Source organism: Dendrobates tinctorius, unplaced genomic scaffold (genome assembly GCF_039654945.1).
Source record: "Dendrobates tinctorius isolate UK_male_01 unplaced genomic scaffold, ASM3965494v1 ptg000265l, whole genome shotgun sequence".
In the NCBI taxonomy this organism is placed as follows: Eukaryota; Metazoa; Chordata; class Amphibia; order Anura; family Dendrobatidae; genus Dendrobates; species Dendrobates tinctorius.
Window position 1 is genome coordinate 13,007,378 of NW_027361932.1, and position 17,456 is coordinate 13,024,833.

Below are 17,456 nucleotides of genomic sequence, written 5' to 3' on the forward strand. Positions count from 1 at the left end.
CTTCTCCATGAAGTGACTGGTATCCTTCTCCATGAAGTGACTGGTATCCTTCTCCATGAAGTGACTGGTATCGTGCTCTTGCTGTGACAAGGCGGATTACATATAGCTCTAGCAGCACTGATCTTGTGACTGGAACCTTTGCTGAATTTTCACCCACTTTTATCTATATGTTACCAGCCTGGATACAGACAGCGCCGCCCTCAGCAAAGAGCTCACTGTGCCGGGACCCGTCTGACAGCACAGGGCGTAAGCCTGCCCAGGGGCGGGGCAACGGGTGACATCAGCGACAGGGGCGGGTCCTAGACAGATACAGTCCTGTCGTTGAGGAAATGAAGGATTCGCGGAGAGCGGACGGAGCGCCGGCGGCAGTGTAGTGCACCGGGAGGTGAGCAGCGGCGGGGGCAGGGCGACAGCGGGCGGGAGACTCCTCACTCCCTGATCTCCCCCGGGGTTTTGGTGTCTTCCAACCTAATCTCACCCTCCCTATATTCCATGCCGCTATGTCCTTGGCTTCGCTGCGCCGCCCTGCAGCGGCTCCGTGCTCCAGTGTCACTCTGCGCCCGGGCAGCGGCTCTGTACGGATGGCATGCTGTGTGCCCGGGGTCCCGGACAGCGGCTCTGTACGGATGGCATGCTGTGTGCCCGGGGTCCCGGACAGCGGCTCTGTACGGATGGCATGCTGTGTGCCCGGGGTCCCGGACAGCGGCTCTGTACGGATGGCATGCTGTGTGCCCGGGGTCCCGGACAGCGGCTCTGTACGGATGGCATGCTGTGTGCCCGGGGTCCCGGACAGCGGCTCTGTACGGATGGCATGCTGTGTGCCCGGGGTCCCGGACAGCGGCTCTGTACGGATGGCATGCTGTGTGCTCGGGGTCCCGGGCAGCGGCTCTGTACGGATGGCATGCTGTGTGCCCGGGGTCCCGGACAGCGGCTCTGTACGGATGGCATGCTGTGTGCTCGGGGTCCCGGACAGCGGCTCTGTACGGATGGCATGCTGTGTGCCCGGGGTCCCGGACAGCGGCTCTGTACGGATGGCATGCTGTGTGCCCGGGGTCCCGGGCAGCGGCTCTGTACGGATGGCATGCTGTGTGCCCGGGGTCCCGCCTGGCGCTGCCCTGTTGCGCGTGCAACTTCAGCCTTGGACATTGATCTCCGTCATGGATACACGTGCGGGCTGTTATGTAACTTGTTATACGTGGCCCAGCTGCTGTATCCCACCGTTACCAGCCATGTGCCTGTGAGAGGATTATTAAATCCGCCCTGTGTAATATACAGCCGCTATACTGTAGCACCGCCCTGTGTAATATACAGCCGCTATACTGTAGCACCGCCCTGTGTAATATACAGCCGCTATACTGTAGAACCGCCCTGTGTAATATACAGTACTACCGCTATACTGTAGCACCGCCCTGTGTGATATACTGCCGCTATACTGTAGAACCGCCTGTGTAATATACAGCCGCTATACTGTAGCACCGCCCTGTGTAATATACAGCCGCTATACTGTAGAACCGCCTGTGTAATATACAGTACTACCGCTATACTGTAGCACCGCCCTGTGTGAAATACAGCCGCTATACTGTAGAACCGCCTGTGTAATATACAGTACTACCGCTATACTGTAGCACCGCCCTGTGTGATATACTGCCGCTATACTGTAGAACCGCCCTGTGTGATATACTGCCGCTATACTGTAGAACCGCCCTGTGTGATATACTGCCGCTATACTGTAGAACCGCCCTGTGTAATATACAGCCGCTATACTGTAGCACCGCCCTGTGTAATATACTGCCGCCATACTGTAGAACCGCCCTGTGTAATATACAGCCACTATACTGTAGCACCGCCCTGTGTGAAATACAGCCGCTATACTGTAGAACCGCCTGTGTAATATACAGTACTACCGCTATACTGTAGCACCGCCCTGTGTAATATACAGCCGCTATACTGTAGCACCGCCCTGTGTAATATACAGCCGCTATACTGTAGCACCGCCCTGTGTAATATACAGCCGCTATACTGTAGCACCGCCCTGTGTAATATACTGCCGCTATACTGTAGCACCGCCCTGTGTAATATACTGCCGCTATACTGTAGCACCGCCCTGTGTAATATACTGCCTCCATACTGTAGAACCGCCCTGTGTAATATACAGCCGCTATACTGTAGCACCGCCCTGTGTGAAATACAGCCGCTATACTGTAGAACCGCCTGTGTAATATACAGCCGCTATACTGTAGAACCGCCCTGTGTGATATACAGCCGCTATACTGTAGAACCGCCCTGTGTGATATACAGCCGCTATACTGTAGAACCGCCCTGTGTGATATACAGCCGCTATACTGTAGAACCGCCCTGTGTGATATACAGCCGCTATACTGTAGAACCGCCCTGTGTGATATACAGCCGCTATACTGTAGAACCGCCCTGTGTAAGGCCTCTTTCACACATCAGGTTTTCGCCGTGAGGCGCGATCCGGCGCTTTTGACAAAAACCGGATCCGGCGAAATGCAATGCCGGATCCGGTTTCCCCCCCCATTGACTTGCATTAGAGCCGGATCGAGCCGGATGGCCATGCGTTTCATCCGGTTTTCGCCGGATCCGGCAACGTGTCGCGATCCGGCGTCTGGAAAAAACGGCTACTGTAACGTTTTTTTGTCTCCGGCGAAAAAGCCGGACCCGGCGGGTCCGGCTTTTTCACACAATGAAAGCCTATGAGCGCCGCAATGCGCCGGATCCGACGATAGCCGGATCCGGTGGCCGGATCCGTTTTTTTTTTTGGTCTGAGCATGCTCAGTAGCTCTGCCCACAAGACACATATAAAAGCATGACAGTGGGACCCTCCGCCACACCCAACATGCCACCCAAGACAGCAACCAGGCGCAGGAGACCACTGCAGCACCATCAGCACCACCACCACCCCAAATGGAGCAGCAAAGGGAGCATGCTGAACAACGGGAGGGGAGTCCAGCAGCAGATGAGAGACGGTAATTATCAAATCCCCCATTCCGCCAAACTAGGGCCATGGAATATCAAGATATTCATTGGCCCTTTGTTTCTCTTTATTCAACAGCCGCCCAATAGATGCAGCAGCAGCAGCAGCAATGGCAGCATCAGGAACACCACCCACAGCCATGGAGTCTGGCCATGAGGAAGACAGCACATCTTCTTCTGGGAGCCCTCCCTCGCATCGTCAGCGTTTGACGGTAAGTTTTTATTTCCAAAATCCATCATCTCTGTAATATATGTCTATTCATTGCCTTTTATTTCAAAACAGGAATCACAAGATGAAGAGGAGCTCCCAGAAGAAGAAGGAAGGGGTGGACAGACACCTGGAGTGGGCTCACAATTGGTAAGTTTTTTGCATCAAACGCAGAAACACAACATCACACTACACACAACACATAGAAAACAATGTTCTGCAGACCACACACAGCAAACAAATGCCTACATCCAAAGACATAACATTTTTTGTTTTCTTCTCTAGTCTTCCCAATCTGGTGCTTGGCCAAGAGGTCCTCGCAGTGCCTCCCAGGGTCGTCGGCGACAGCAACGCGGCGGTCACCAGCGTGTAAGTATAAATATTTTTGCTTTGTTTTTTTTGCACTTTTTATTTCATTTCTTTTGTGGAGGCTAATTATGTTATTTTTGTCTTTTTCTTTAACAGCCTTCACAGCGTGCTCCCGACTCTGACGGTGAGGATGGAGGGATTGATGTGGACCACCTCATCGATCTCGTCAGAGAAAGGGAGCCGCTATGGAATATGGCTGACCGCTGCCATGCTGACCTGATTGTTACCCGACGACTCTGGGAGGAAATCTGTTCGCTCCTTGTGGGCCGCTGGGAGGACCTCGATGCTCGGGCCCAGATTAAAGAGCGTAAGTATATACAGTACCGGTTGCTTGATGTAAACCAGTGTTTCCCGAACTCCAGTCCTCGTTGTCCCCACGGATCATGTGTTCAGGATTTCCATTTACTATGGAAGGATCATGTGTTCAGGATTTCCATTTACTATGGAAATCCTGAAAACATGACCCCTGGGGACCATGAGGACTGGAGTTTGGGAAACACTGATGTTGTATACTAACCACTCCTTTCTCGTTTCAGGGGACAGAATTGTGAAGCGGTGGCGGTCTGTGAGGGATCGTTTCAAGAAGGAGTTCAATAAAGAGATGCGGGCCCCGAGTGGATCTGGAGGACGCAGGAGCAAGTACAAGTACGCACAAGCCCTGTCGTTCCTCCGGGAAACAATGGTCACCAGAAGGTAAATATTACACACCACATGTGGAAAAAAAAATGTTTCTATGTAACTTTTTTTTTTTTTCAGCCAGGACCATACCATGTCACTATTTTAATTGTTTTCTCTTTATTCCACAGCACGGTGAGCAGCACTCGGGAGCCTGCACGATTGGACCCTTCTGAAGCGATCCCTGAGGAGACCGGCACCGAGGGACACTTCGACCGCCCCGGTACATCTGCACCTTCCCAGCCTTCCCACACATTCGACCCATCTGTCCCATCCACCAGCACAGGAGCATCGTGGCCGCCTACATTACATGAAGCTGCTGGTGAGGAGATCGCTTTCCCTTTACCCCACCCTTCTGCCCCTGCCACCTCTAGTACACCTGCGGATACTGGGCGGCAGCGGCAGAGGGGTCAGGAAAAGACTTATGCGCCAGAGTTCTTGCATCTGAATGCATCTTTCCAGAACTGTCTAAAAGTCTTGTCAGAGCAAATCTCCGCAGGCTTTCAGCAGATCAACTCCAGCATTCTGGAGGTGAAGACACTTCTGCAAACCATGCATTCAGAAGCAAGATCTTCGCCAAACCACACCTTTTTCAGGTCTGTTGTCGAGCGCATGGAAACGCTCTCTCCTATCCAGCAGATGCATGTAATGCATTCATGCCACGGTGCTCTCCAGCACGTTACCTCCCTACCTCCTCCTCCCACCACAGTAGTTCCTCCACCTGCACCCCCTCCAGCCACTTTCCATCCTCCCCCTCCTATTACATACCATCCACCTCCCCAGTACCAGCAACCTCCCCAGTACCAGACATCTCCCCACTTCCAGCAACCTGCCCCATACCAAACTCCTTCCCCATACAACTTTCCATCAACATCATCTGCTCCTACAGTCCCTGCCCAACCCTCCACTCCACCACCCACCACCTCTTCTGCCTCCCACATGTCCACCCATTCTGTAGTTTTTTCCACACCTTCACCTCTAACTGTTCCTTCCCCACCACGATCCCAGTCCTCTCTCCACACTCCCAGTGTCGAAGTGTCCCGCAGCCCCTCCAGCAGTATTTCCACCCCACACCACAGATTTGTAATGTGTTTTTTAATAAAAATGCCTATTGTTTTTAAAACCTTTATTAAAAAAGTTTTTTGCACATTAAAAACATTTTACAAAAAAAAAAAATATTTTAAATAAAAGTTAAATTATCGTTTCACAATGGTTGTCTGTCATTTCTTTCTGCGGCGAACTATGTTTAAAAAAAAAAAAAGGTTAAATACAGGGTATTTCAAAGGTAAAAAGGTATTCAAAACCAGGTATATAACTGTGGGTACATTTTACCTTTTTGCCACAGTTGTGTTCCTGGTTGTGTTTGAAGCAAAGTATTTCACCTAAAAAGTTGTGTTTATTGTTGGTGATTTCCTAACAATGTACACAACTTTTGTTACAAGGTGAAATACTTTGCATAAAACACAGCCAGGTACACACCTGTGGCCTAAAGGTAAAAATAGTAAGACCATGACAAGATAGCCAACTTTGGTTGGCAAAGGTATATACTGTTGGTACAGAAGGTACACAAGTTTGGTTGGGCACAGATGTTTCACACTCTGTCATCCTGCCAGGGTACTCTGCCTTGAGGTGACATAAAGTATTGTGCAAAATTGTCCCTCATTACTGAAACCGTCACAGAACTTCTAGTGGTAATGTCATGGTAATCTTGCAAGGTGGTTTCTTCAGAGGTGTCCTCAATGGAAATGGGTTCCTTGCAGATAACAAAATTGTGGAGTACCACGCAAGCTTTGATCACCTCATCCACAGTTTCTGTCTTGAGGTTGATCGCAGTCAATAGGACCCGCCATTTGGCTGTCAGAATACCAAAGGTACATTCAACCATTCTTCTTGCTCTTGTGAGGCGGTAATTAAAAATGCGTTTTGTTCTTGACAATCCTCTGCTACCGTACGGTTTCAAAAGGTGTTCTGACAGCTGGAAGGCTTCATCCCCTACACAGACAAATGGCATAGGTGGACCAGATGTTTGCGACAGCGGTCTAGGGGGTGGGAACTGGAAGGTGTTTCCATACAGTTTACGCCCCATGGCAGACAGTTTGAAAACTTGAGAGTCATTGGAGCGGCCATAGGCCCCAATATCAACAGCAATAAATTTGTATTCCGCGTCAGCGATGGCCATGAGGACAATGGAAAAATATTTCTTGTAATTGAAATATTCCGATCCCGATCCGGCTGCCTTTACAATGCGGATATGTTTCCCGTCCACAGCGCCCAAGCAGTTGGGAAACTGACATATGTGTTGAAACTTTTCTGAAATTTCAATCCACCTCTCTGTTGTGGGCTCTGGTAAAAACTCTTCAGCTAAGGAGTCCCACAGTGCACGGCATGTGTACTTCACAATTCCAGATATGGTGGAAATCCCGAGTCTGTACTGGAAATGCAGTGACGAAAGGGATTCTCCAGTTGCAAGAAATCTGTGGGGAATTAAAAAACAATCAATTAGTTTAAAATCACAGCATTACATACCAAAACTCAGCTATAACACTTGGAGATACAAACTACCACCAACAAGATTGCAGTGAAAGTGTGCTCTGATGCGATCACATCCAATAAATGTGGCTTACCTTAAAGTCACCATCAGACGCTCTGCGGGTGAAACAGAGAAGCGGCAATAGGTGTCCGCTCTTCTTATGAGGTGTGCAATGCGCTCCACCAAGTAATCAAAATTCTCCATTTTCATCCGAACATATCCAAAAAATTTATCCGGGTTTCGTCGAAGGTCCATGCAGAGTGTAGAATAGACCCCACGCGTCATTCTCTTGGCTGTGATGGGGTGGATCCACAAACGTCGTCTACGATGCCTGATGCGCTGCTGTCTCGCTCTCTCCTTCTCCAGAACAATCACCCTCAAACGATTCGCCTCCGCTGTAAAATCCGCCAAATTCTTCAAAATATTTCCAATCACAACATCCATCTTTGCCAGTAACTTGCTCTTCTCTCCAACCTGCACTTTCTCCTCTACAACCTGTCAAAGAAGGGCTGTAGGAACACGCTATATATAGTTTTTCAGTAGCCAATCCCGTTCGGAAGGCCACAAGGGTCAATTTTAAAAACCGGATCCGGCGTAATCCGTCGAAAAACGGTTAGAAAAACGGATGAACCGGATGAGACGGATCCGGTTTTGTCTGTCAAAAAAAAGACGGATCCGGAAGAAAAACGGAGCCGTCACATCCGGTTTTACGAAATATTTGCCGGATCCGGCGCTCCGGCACGACGCCGGATCGCGCCTGACGCCGAAAACCTGATGTGTGAAAGTAGCCTAATATACAGCCGCTATACTATAGAATCCCCCTGTATAATATACAGCCGCTATACTGTAGAACCGCCCTGTGTGATATACAGCCGCTATACTATAGAACCCCCCTGTGTAATATACAGCCGCTATACTGTAGAACCGCCCTGTGTAATTTACAGCCGCTATACTATAGAACCGCCCTGTGTAATATACAGCCGCTATACTGTAGAACCGCCCTGTGTAATATACAGTACAGCCGCTATACTGTAGAACCGCCCTGTGTAATATACAGCCGCTATACTGTAGAACCGCCCTGTGTGATATACAGCCGCTATACTGTGGAACCGCCCTGTGTAATATACAGTACTGCCGCTATACTGTAGCACCGCCCTGTGTAATTTACTGCCGCTATACAGTAGCACCGCCCTGTGCAATATAAAGCCGCTATACTGTAGCACCGCCCTGTGTAATATACTGCCGCCATACTGTAGAACCGCCCTGTGTAATATAAAGCCGCTATACTGTAGAACCGCCCTGTGTAATATACTGCCGCTATACTGTAGAACCGCCCTGTGTAATATACTGCCGCTATACTGTAGAACCGCCCTGTGTGATATACAGCCGCTATACTGTAGAACCGCCCTGTGTGATATACTACTGCTATACTGTGGAACCGCCCTGTGTAATATGCAGCTGCTATACTGTAGAACCGCCCTGTGTGATATACAGCCGCTATACTGTAGAACCGCCCTGTGTGATATACAGCCGCTATACTGTAGAACCGCCCTGTGTGATATACAGCCGCTATACTGTAGAACCGCCCTGTGTGATATACAGCCGCTATACTGTAGAACCGCCCTGTGTGATATACAGCCGCTATACTTTAGAACCGCCCTGTGTGATATACTGCCGCTATACTGTAGAACCGCCCTGTGTGATATACAGCCGGTATACTGTAGAACCGCCCTGTGTAATATACAGCCGCTATACTGTAGAACCGCCCTGTGTGATATACTGCTGCTATACTGTGGAACCGCCCTGTGTAATATACAGCTGCTATACTGTAGAACCGCCCTGTGTGATATACAGCCGCTATACTGTAGAACCGCCCTGTGTGATATACAGCCGCTATACTTTAGAACCGCCCTGTGTGATATACTGCCGCTATACTGTAGAACCGCCCTGTGTGATATACAGCCGCTATACTTTAGAACCGCCCTGTGTGATATACTGCCGCTATACTGTAGAACCGCCCTGTGTGATATACTGCCGCTATACTGTAGAACCGCCCTGTGTGATATACTGCCGCTATACTGTAGAACCGCCCTGTGTGATATACTGCCGCTATACTGTAGAACCGCCCTGTGATATACTGCCGCTATACTGTAGTACCGCCCTGTGTAATATACAGCCGCTATACTGTAGCACCGCCTTGTGTAATATACAGCCGCTATACTGTAGAACCGCCCTGTGTGATATACAGCAGCTATACTGTAGAACCGCCCTGTGTGATATACAGCCGCTATACTGTAGAACCGCCCTGTGTGATATACAGCCGCTATACTGTAGAACCGCCCTGTGTGATATACAGCCGCTATACTGTAGAACCGCCCTGTGTAAGATACTGCGGCTATACTGTGGAACCGCCCTGTGTAATATACAGCACTGCCGCTATACTGTAGCACCGCCCTGTGTAATTTACTGCTGCTATACTGTAGCACCGCCCTGTGTAATATAAAGCCGCTATACTGTAGCACCGCCCTGTGTAATATAAAGCCGCTATACTGTAGCACCGCCCTGTGTAATATACTGACGCTATACTGTAGAACCGCCCTGTGTAATATACTGCCGCCATACTGTAGAACCGCCCTGTGTAATATAAAGCCGCTATACTGTAGAACCGCCCTGTGTAATATACTGCCGCTATACTGTAGAACCGCCCTGTGTAATATACAGCTGCTATACTGTAGAACCGCCCTGTGTAATATACTGCCGCTATACTGTAGAACCGCCCTGTGTAATATACTGCCGCTATACTGGAGCATCGCCCTGTGTAATATACAGCCGCTATACTGTAGCACCGCCCTGTGTGATATAAAGCCGCTATACTGTAGAACCGCCCTGTGTAATATACTGCCGCTATAGTGTAGAACCGCTCTGTAATATACTGCCGCTATACTGTAGAACCGCTCTGTGTAATATACTGCCGCTATAGTGTAGAACCGCTCTGTAATATACTGCCGCTATACTGTAGAACCGCCCTGTGTAATATACAGCTGCTATACTGTAGAACCGCCCTGTGTAATATACTGCCGCTATACTGTAGAACTGCTCTGTGTAATGTACAACCGTTATACTGTAGCATCGCCCTGTGTAATGTACAACCGCTATACTGTAGTACCGCCTTGTGTAATATACAGCCGCTATACTGTGGAACCGCCCTGTGTAATATACAGTACTGCCGCCATACTGTAGCACATCCCTGTGTAATATATAGCCGCTATATTGTAGAACCGCCCTGTGTAATAATACAGTACTGCCGCTATACTGTAGCACCGCCCTGTGTGATATACAGCCGCTATACTGTAGCACCGCCCTGTGTAATATACAGCCGCTATACTGTGGAACCGCCCTGTGTAATATACAGTACTGCCGCTATACTGTAGCACCGCCCTGTGTAATATATAGCCGCTATACTGTAGAACCGCCCTGTGTAATATACAGTACTGCCGCTATACTGTAGCACCGCCCTGTGTAATATACAGCCGCTATACTGTAGCACCGCCCTGTGTAATATACAGCCGCTATACTGTAGCACTGCCCTGTGTAATATACAGCCGCTATACTGTAGCACCGCCCTGTGTAATATACTGCCGCTATACTGTAGCACCGCCCTGTGTAATATACTGCTGCTATACTGTAGCACCGCCCTGTGTAATATACTGCCGTTATACTATAGAACCAACCTGTACTATATGTCCACTACCAGCCATGTAACATTGTGTGCCTATGAGAGGATTAATAAATCCTTCCTGTATATTATAGAACTGCTATATTATAGAACCGCCTTAACATTTAGTATTGACTTAGAATTTTCCCAAAACAGAAATAACATACAGGTTGCCGGGACTTTGACCAAGTCCAGTGCTTGTCTATTTCCTGCAGTGACCCTATGGAAATGGAATAACTTGAAAACCCCTTGTAGAATATAACTTCAGATATTCCTACTGTCATCAGATTTCAGAGGATAAATGTCCACAGACGTCCGTGTAATTAATGGCCTGACCATACGAGTGGTGTGTATGTACTGGTATAATGTCTTACTGATAGAGATGTCACAAGAAGGACACGTCTGGTTTCAGATTTTCCACAGTTCCATAGTCTGCTGTTGTGTGTAATCAGCTGTCAGATAAGAAACCGTGTGATGCAAAGCACATGAATGATGCGCACACCGAAAATCTGCCCAGTATGTGTGCGAGTTATCCCTGCCAATACACTGTGTGTAATGCAAAGTGTAGCAATGCTGGCCAGATCCAGACATACAGTTAGGTCCATATATATTTGGACAGACAACATTTTTCTAATTTTGGTTCTAGACATTACCACAATGAATTTTAAACAAAACAATTCAGATGCAGTTGAAGTTCAGACTTTCAGCTTTCATCTGAGGGTATCCACATTAAAATTTGATGAAGGGTTTAGGAGTTCCAGCTCCTTAACATGTGCCACCCTGTTTATAAAGGGACCAAAAGTAATTGGACAGATCAAATAATTGTAAATAAAATGTTCATTTCTAGTACTTGGTTGAAAACCCTTTGTTGGCAATGACTGCCTGAAGTCTTGAACTCATGGACATCACCAGACGCTGTGTTTCCTGCTTTTTGATGCTCTGCGAGGCCTTCACTGCGGTGGTTTTCAGTTGCTGTTTGTTTGTGGGCCTTTCTGTCTGAAGTTTAGTCTTTAACAAGTGAAATGCATGCTCAATTGGGTTGAGATCAGGTGACTGACTTGGCCATTCAAGAATATTCCACTTCTTTGCTTTAATAAACTCCTGGGTTGCTTTGGCTTTATGTTTTGGGTCATTGTCCATCTGTAGTATGAAACAACGACCAATCAGTTTGGCTGCATTTGGCTGGATCTGAGCACACAGTATGGCTCTGAATACCTCAGAATTCATTTGGCTGCTTCTGTCCTGTGTCCCATCATCAATAAACACTAGTGACCCAGTGCCACTGGCAGCCATGCATGCCCAAGCCATCACACTGCCTCCGCCGTGTTTTACAGATGATGTGGTATGCTTTGGATCATGAGCTGTACCACGCCTTCGCCATACTTTTCTCTTTCCATCATTCTGGTAGAGGTTGATCTTGGTTTTATCTGTCCAAAGAATGTTCTTCCAGAACTGTGCTGGCTTTTTTTTAGATGTTTTTTAGCAACGTCCAGTCTAGCCTTTTTATTCTTTGTTTGAGTGGCTTGCACCGTGCAGTGAACCCTCTGTATTTACTTTTATGCAGTCTTCTCTTTATGGTAGATTTGGATAGTGATACGCCTACCTCCTGGAGAGTGTTGTTCACTTGGTTGGCTGTTGTGAAGGGGTTTCTCTTCACCATGGAGACTATTCTGCAATCATCCACCACTGTTGTCTTCCGTGGGCGCCCAGGTCATTTTTCATTGATAAGTTCACCAGTGCTTTCTTTCTTTCTCAGGATGTACCAAACTGTAGATTTTGCCACTCCTAATGTTGTTGCAATTTCTCGGATGGGTTTTTCCTGTTTTTGCCGTTTAAGGATGGCTTGTTTCACCTGCATGGAGAGCTCCTTTGACCTCATGTTTCCTTCACAGCAAAACCTTCCAAATGCAAGCACCACACCTCAAATCAACTCCAGGCCTTTTATCTGCTTAATTGAGAATGACATAACTAAGGGATTGCCCACACCTGTCCATTAAATAGCCTTGGCGTCAATTTTCCAATTACTTTTGGTCCCTTTGAAAACAGGGTGGCACATGTTAAGGAGCTGAAATTCCTAAACTCTTAAACTTTAATGTGGATACTCTCAAATGAAAGCTGAAAGTCTGAACGTCAACTGCATCTGAATTGTTTTGTTTAAAATTCATTGTGGTAATGTCTAGAACCAAAATTAGAAAAATGTTGTCTCTGTCCAGATATATATGGACCTAACTGTACAGGTGCTTCTCACTAAACTAGGATATCCTCAAAAAGTTAATTTATTTCAGTTCTTCAATACAAAAAGTGAAACTCATATATTACATAGTCATTACAAACAGAGTGATCTACTGTATTTCATGGGTTTATTTCTGTTAATGTTGATGATAATGGCTTACAGCCAATGAAAACCCAAGTCATTATCTCAGTAAATTAGAATAAGTACCGTATTTTCCGGCGTATAAGACGACTTTTTAACCCCTGAAAATCTGCTTAAAAGTCGGGGGTCGTCTTATACGCCGGGTGTCATCTTATATGCCGAGTGCATATGGGGGGAGTGGTCCCGATGAAGGGGGGAGTGGTCCCGATGAAGAAGGGAGGGTGTAAGTGGTGTTATCATCCCCTTTTTACCTCATTGGTGGCAGCGGTGCAGCGGCTCCTCCTTCAGCAGTGTGGCGGCTCTGTGCTGGGGGTTGGAGGCTTCTGTTTGTCCAGCGTGGGGGCGCTGTGCTGGGGCCGGCTGCTCTCTGTCCAGCGATGGGGCTCCTCCGGCATTTCCCCATAGCCCGGAGGCCCAGGCAGCACCATTGCTGCAATGGGGTGGCCTCCGGGAAAATGGCTGCCGGAGCCCACGCGAGCTCAGATTCAGATCTCGTCTGGGGTCCGGCGGCCATTTTCCCGGAGGCCACCGCATTGCAGCTGCCTTGGCCTCCGGGCTATGGGGAAATGCCGGAGGAGCCCCGACGCTGGACAGAGAGCCGCCCCCGCCCCCCCCCCAGCACAGCGCCCTCACGCTGGAAAAAGGAGCAGACACCCAGCACAGAGCCGCCACACTGCAGATGGAGGAGCCGCCGCACCGCTGCCACCAATGAGGTAAAAGGGGATGATAACTCCACTTGCACCCTCCCTTCTTCATCGGGACCACTCCCCCGCCATATGAAGATTGCTCCGCACCCGGCATATAAGATGACACAATCGTATAAGAAGATCCCCCGACTTTTAAGAAGATTTACTATTTTAACTGGAAAAGTTGGGGGGTCGTCTTATATGCCTGGTCGTCTTATACGCCGGAAAATACGATAGCAATAAACACCTGCAAAAGCTTCCTAAGCGTTTAAAAAGGTCGAAAAACACAATGGAGCAACCATCAGCTCACTGGGTTGAGAAATTCCTGGAATAGGGGTGCGGTGCACGGAGACTTCAGGCTGGTTTCCTGAGTAAATGAACTGTGAAGAAAATGGGGAAAATCCAGCAACCGCCAAAGTCGTAAAACTTCACATTTATCAGTAGATTTAAAACATGAAAAATAAAAATAAAAAAAAAACACAAGTTGACGCGTTTTGAGCTACACTAGCTCTTAATCATGATCATTACTCATGGTCATGATTAAAGGGAATCTGTAACCCCTTTTTTGAGATATCATATAATGATATCATTCAATTGTGTGTCACATAAGGATTCTCTTAGTACTTTTGCTTCCCCCTGACCCCGCACCTTTCATGCATAAATACCTTTTTTATATCGGTTCAGATGTATGTAAACTGCCGCTGTCCGGGGCTTATTCACTTGCTCCCCCCTCCCCTCCCTGGCTTGCTCTACACAAGAAGAAATGTGTAGAGCAAGACAGGGAGGGGGGGAGCAAGTGAATAAGCCCCGGCCAGCGGCAGTTTACATACATCTGAACCTTTATAAAAAAAGGTATTTATGCATGAAAGGTGCGGGGTCAGGGAATCACATCACAAATCAGCGATCTGTCACAGGCAGTGCAAAAGGCTTCCTCATGCCTGCGGTTTGCAGGCACTGAGGAAGCCGGCTCCCTGCAGGCCCCCGAAGGTCCCCGCCGTCATTTTGAATCCGGGGACCTGCAGGGAAGGACACCAGCGCAGCACATCGCGCTGCGCTGGGGGTTTCAGGGAAGCACGGAGGGAGCCCCCTCCCTGCCGATGCTTCCCTAAACCCCCGGTACACTGCGATCGTGTTTGATCGCAGTGTGCCAGGGGTTAACGTGTCTGGGGCGGTCCGTGACTGCCCCTGACACACAGTGCTGGGTGTCAGCTGTGATAATCAGCTGACACTCGGCCACAATCAGCAGTGTGAGCGCCGCTGATCGCTATGACGTACTATCCCGTCCATGGGCATAGGGGCCCGGGTCTCATAGACGGGATAGTACGTCAGATGGCAGAAAGGGGATAACCAACAGGCCAGACCGCATATCAAATATAAGGTTTGAGTGTCACTTGGGTAATGGTGATCAGTCACAATATAATAAGTTTTCATGTATCCTTTAAAAAGATGTGTAGTAGAGGGGTTACAAGGACACTAAACTTCAGGAAGGCAAGTTTCCAATGGATGAGAGATGATCTTGGTGCAATGAACTGGGACGATATCCTGAGACATAAAAATACACAAAGAAAATGGGAGACAATACACAAAGAAAATGGGAGACGTTTATTAGCATCCTGAATAGGACCTGTGCACAATATATACCATATGGGAATAAACATGCTAGAAATAGGAGGAAACCACTATGGCTAAATAGAGCTGTAAGGGGCGCAATAAGTGACAAAAATAAAGCATTTAGAGAATTAAAGCAAGTAGGTAGTGATGAGGCATTAAATAAATGCAGAAAATTAAATAAATTCTGTAAAAAGCAAATCAAGACAGCAAAGATTGAGACAGAGAGACTCATTGCCAGAGAAAGTAAAAATATTTCCAAAATATTCTTTAACTACATAAATAATAAGAAACTAAAAAATGATAGTGTTGGCCCCCTTAAAAATAGTCTGGGTGAAATGGTGGATGAGGAAAAAGCCAATATGCTAAATGACTTTTTTTCAACAGTATTTACACAAGAAAATCCCATGACGGATAACATGATCAATGATAAAAAAAAAAAAAATATTCTCCATGAAATGTCACCTGCTTAACCCAGCAGGAAGTACAGCGGCGTCTAAAAATCACTAAAATTGACAAATCCCCGGGCCCGGATGGGATACACCCCCGAATACTGCAGGAATTAAGTACAGTCATTGATAGACCATTATTTTTAATCTTTAAGGATTCCATAATAACAGGGTCTGTACCACAGGACTGGCGTATAGCAAATGTGGTGCCAATATTCAAAAAAGGGACAAAAACTGAACTTGAAAATTATAGTCCAGTAAGCTTAACCTCAACTGTGGGTAAAATCCTGGAGGGTTTTCTAAGAGATACTATGCTGGAGAAGAATAACCTCATGACCCAATATCAACATGGGTTTACAAGGGACCGTTCCTGTCAGACTAATCTGATAAGCTTTTATGAAGAGGTAAGTTCCGGACTGGACCAAGGGAATGCAGTGGACATGGTGTACATGGACTTTTCAAAAGATTTTGATATGGTGCCACACAAAAGGTTGATACATAAAATGAGGACAATGGGGACGATATGTGTAAGTGGGTTAAGCGCTGGCTCAGGGATAGGAATCAAAGGGTGGTTATTAATGGAGCACACTTGGACTGGGTCACGGTTAGCAGTGGGGTACCACAGGGGTCAGTATTGGGCCCGCTTCTTTTTAACATATTTATTAATGACCTTGTAGGGGGCATAGAGATTAGAATTTCAATATTTGCAGATGACACTAAATTCTGCAGGGTAATCAATACAGAGGAGGACAATTTAATATTACAGGAAGATTTATGTAAACTAGAAGCTTGGGCTGATAAATGGCAAATGAGCTTTAATCGGGATAAATGCAAGGTCATGCACTTGGGTAGAACGAGCAAGATGTATAATTATGTGCTTAATTGTAAAACACTGGGCAAAACAGTCAATGAAAAAGACCTGGGTGTATGGGTGGACGACAAACTCACATTTAGTGGCCAGTGTCAGGCAGCTGCTGCAAAGGCAAATAAAATAATGGGATGCATTAAAAGAGGCATAGATGCTCATGAGGAGAACATAATTTTACCTCTATATGTCACTAGTGCGACCACACTTAGAATACTGTGTACAGTTCTGGTCTCCGGTGTATAAGAAAGACATAGCTGAACTGCAGCGGGTGCAGAGAAGAGCGACCAAGGTTATTAGGGAGCTAGGGGGTCTGCAATACCAAAACCGGTTATTACACTTGGGGCTATTTAGTTTGGAAAATCGAAGGCTTAGGGGTGATCTTATTACAATGTATAAATATATGCGGGGACAGTACAAAGGCCTTTCTAATGATCTTTTTACTCTTACCTGTGACGGGGACAAGGGGGCATCCTCTACGTCTGGAGGAAAGAAGGTTTAAGCATACTCACAGACGCGGATTCTTTACTATAAGGCTGAGTTCACACGTGGCTTTTTTTCGCGTTTCCGCGGCGGTTTTAACCGCGCGATTTTGCCGCGAAAACGCGAAAAATAAGCATCCCATGCATTCCTATGGGATTCCGCAATGCTGTGCTAATGCTGCTGTTTTTACCGCGGCGGAATCGCTTCGCGGTAAAAACTGCAGCATGCTCATTAATTTGCGGAATCGCGGCGATCCCGCACCCATAGGAATGCATTGTTCCGCTTATTTCCCGCATGTGGCTGTGCACACCATGCGGAAAGTAAGCAGAACAATTGCGGATGGTACCCACGGTCTGGAGGAGAGGAGACTGTCCTCCGGGCTTTGGGTACCATATCCCTGTAAAAAAATAGAATTTAAAATAAAAAATATTGTTATTCTCACCCTCCGACGTCCCGCGCAGCCTTCCTGCTTCTCTTCACGCTCTCGTTCCCAGTAGTCC

At 47.4% G+C, this 17,456-nt stretch overlaps 1 protein-coding gene across 1 annotated transcript in view; it reads left to right on the forward strand.

Annotated features, from left to right (window-relative positions):
- The first annotated feature begins 232 nt into the window (after positions 1 to 232).
- YDJC (YdjC chitooligosaccharide deacetylase homolog) overlaps positions 233 to 17,456 on the forward strand; it is a 42,958-nt gene continuing 25,734 nt past the window's right edge. The window contains exon 1 of the mRNA XM_073559129.1: positions 233 to 385. The gene's annotated coding sequence lies outside the window, so the exon portion shown is untranslated. The remainder of the gene's footprint in view (positions 386 to 17,456) is intronic.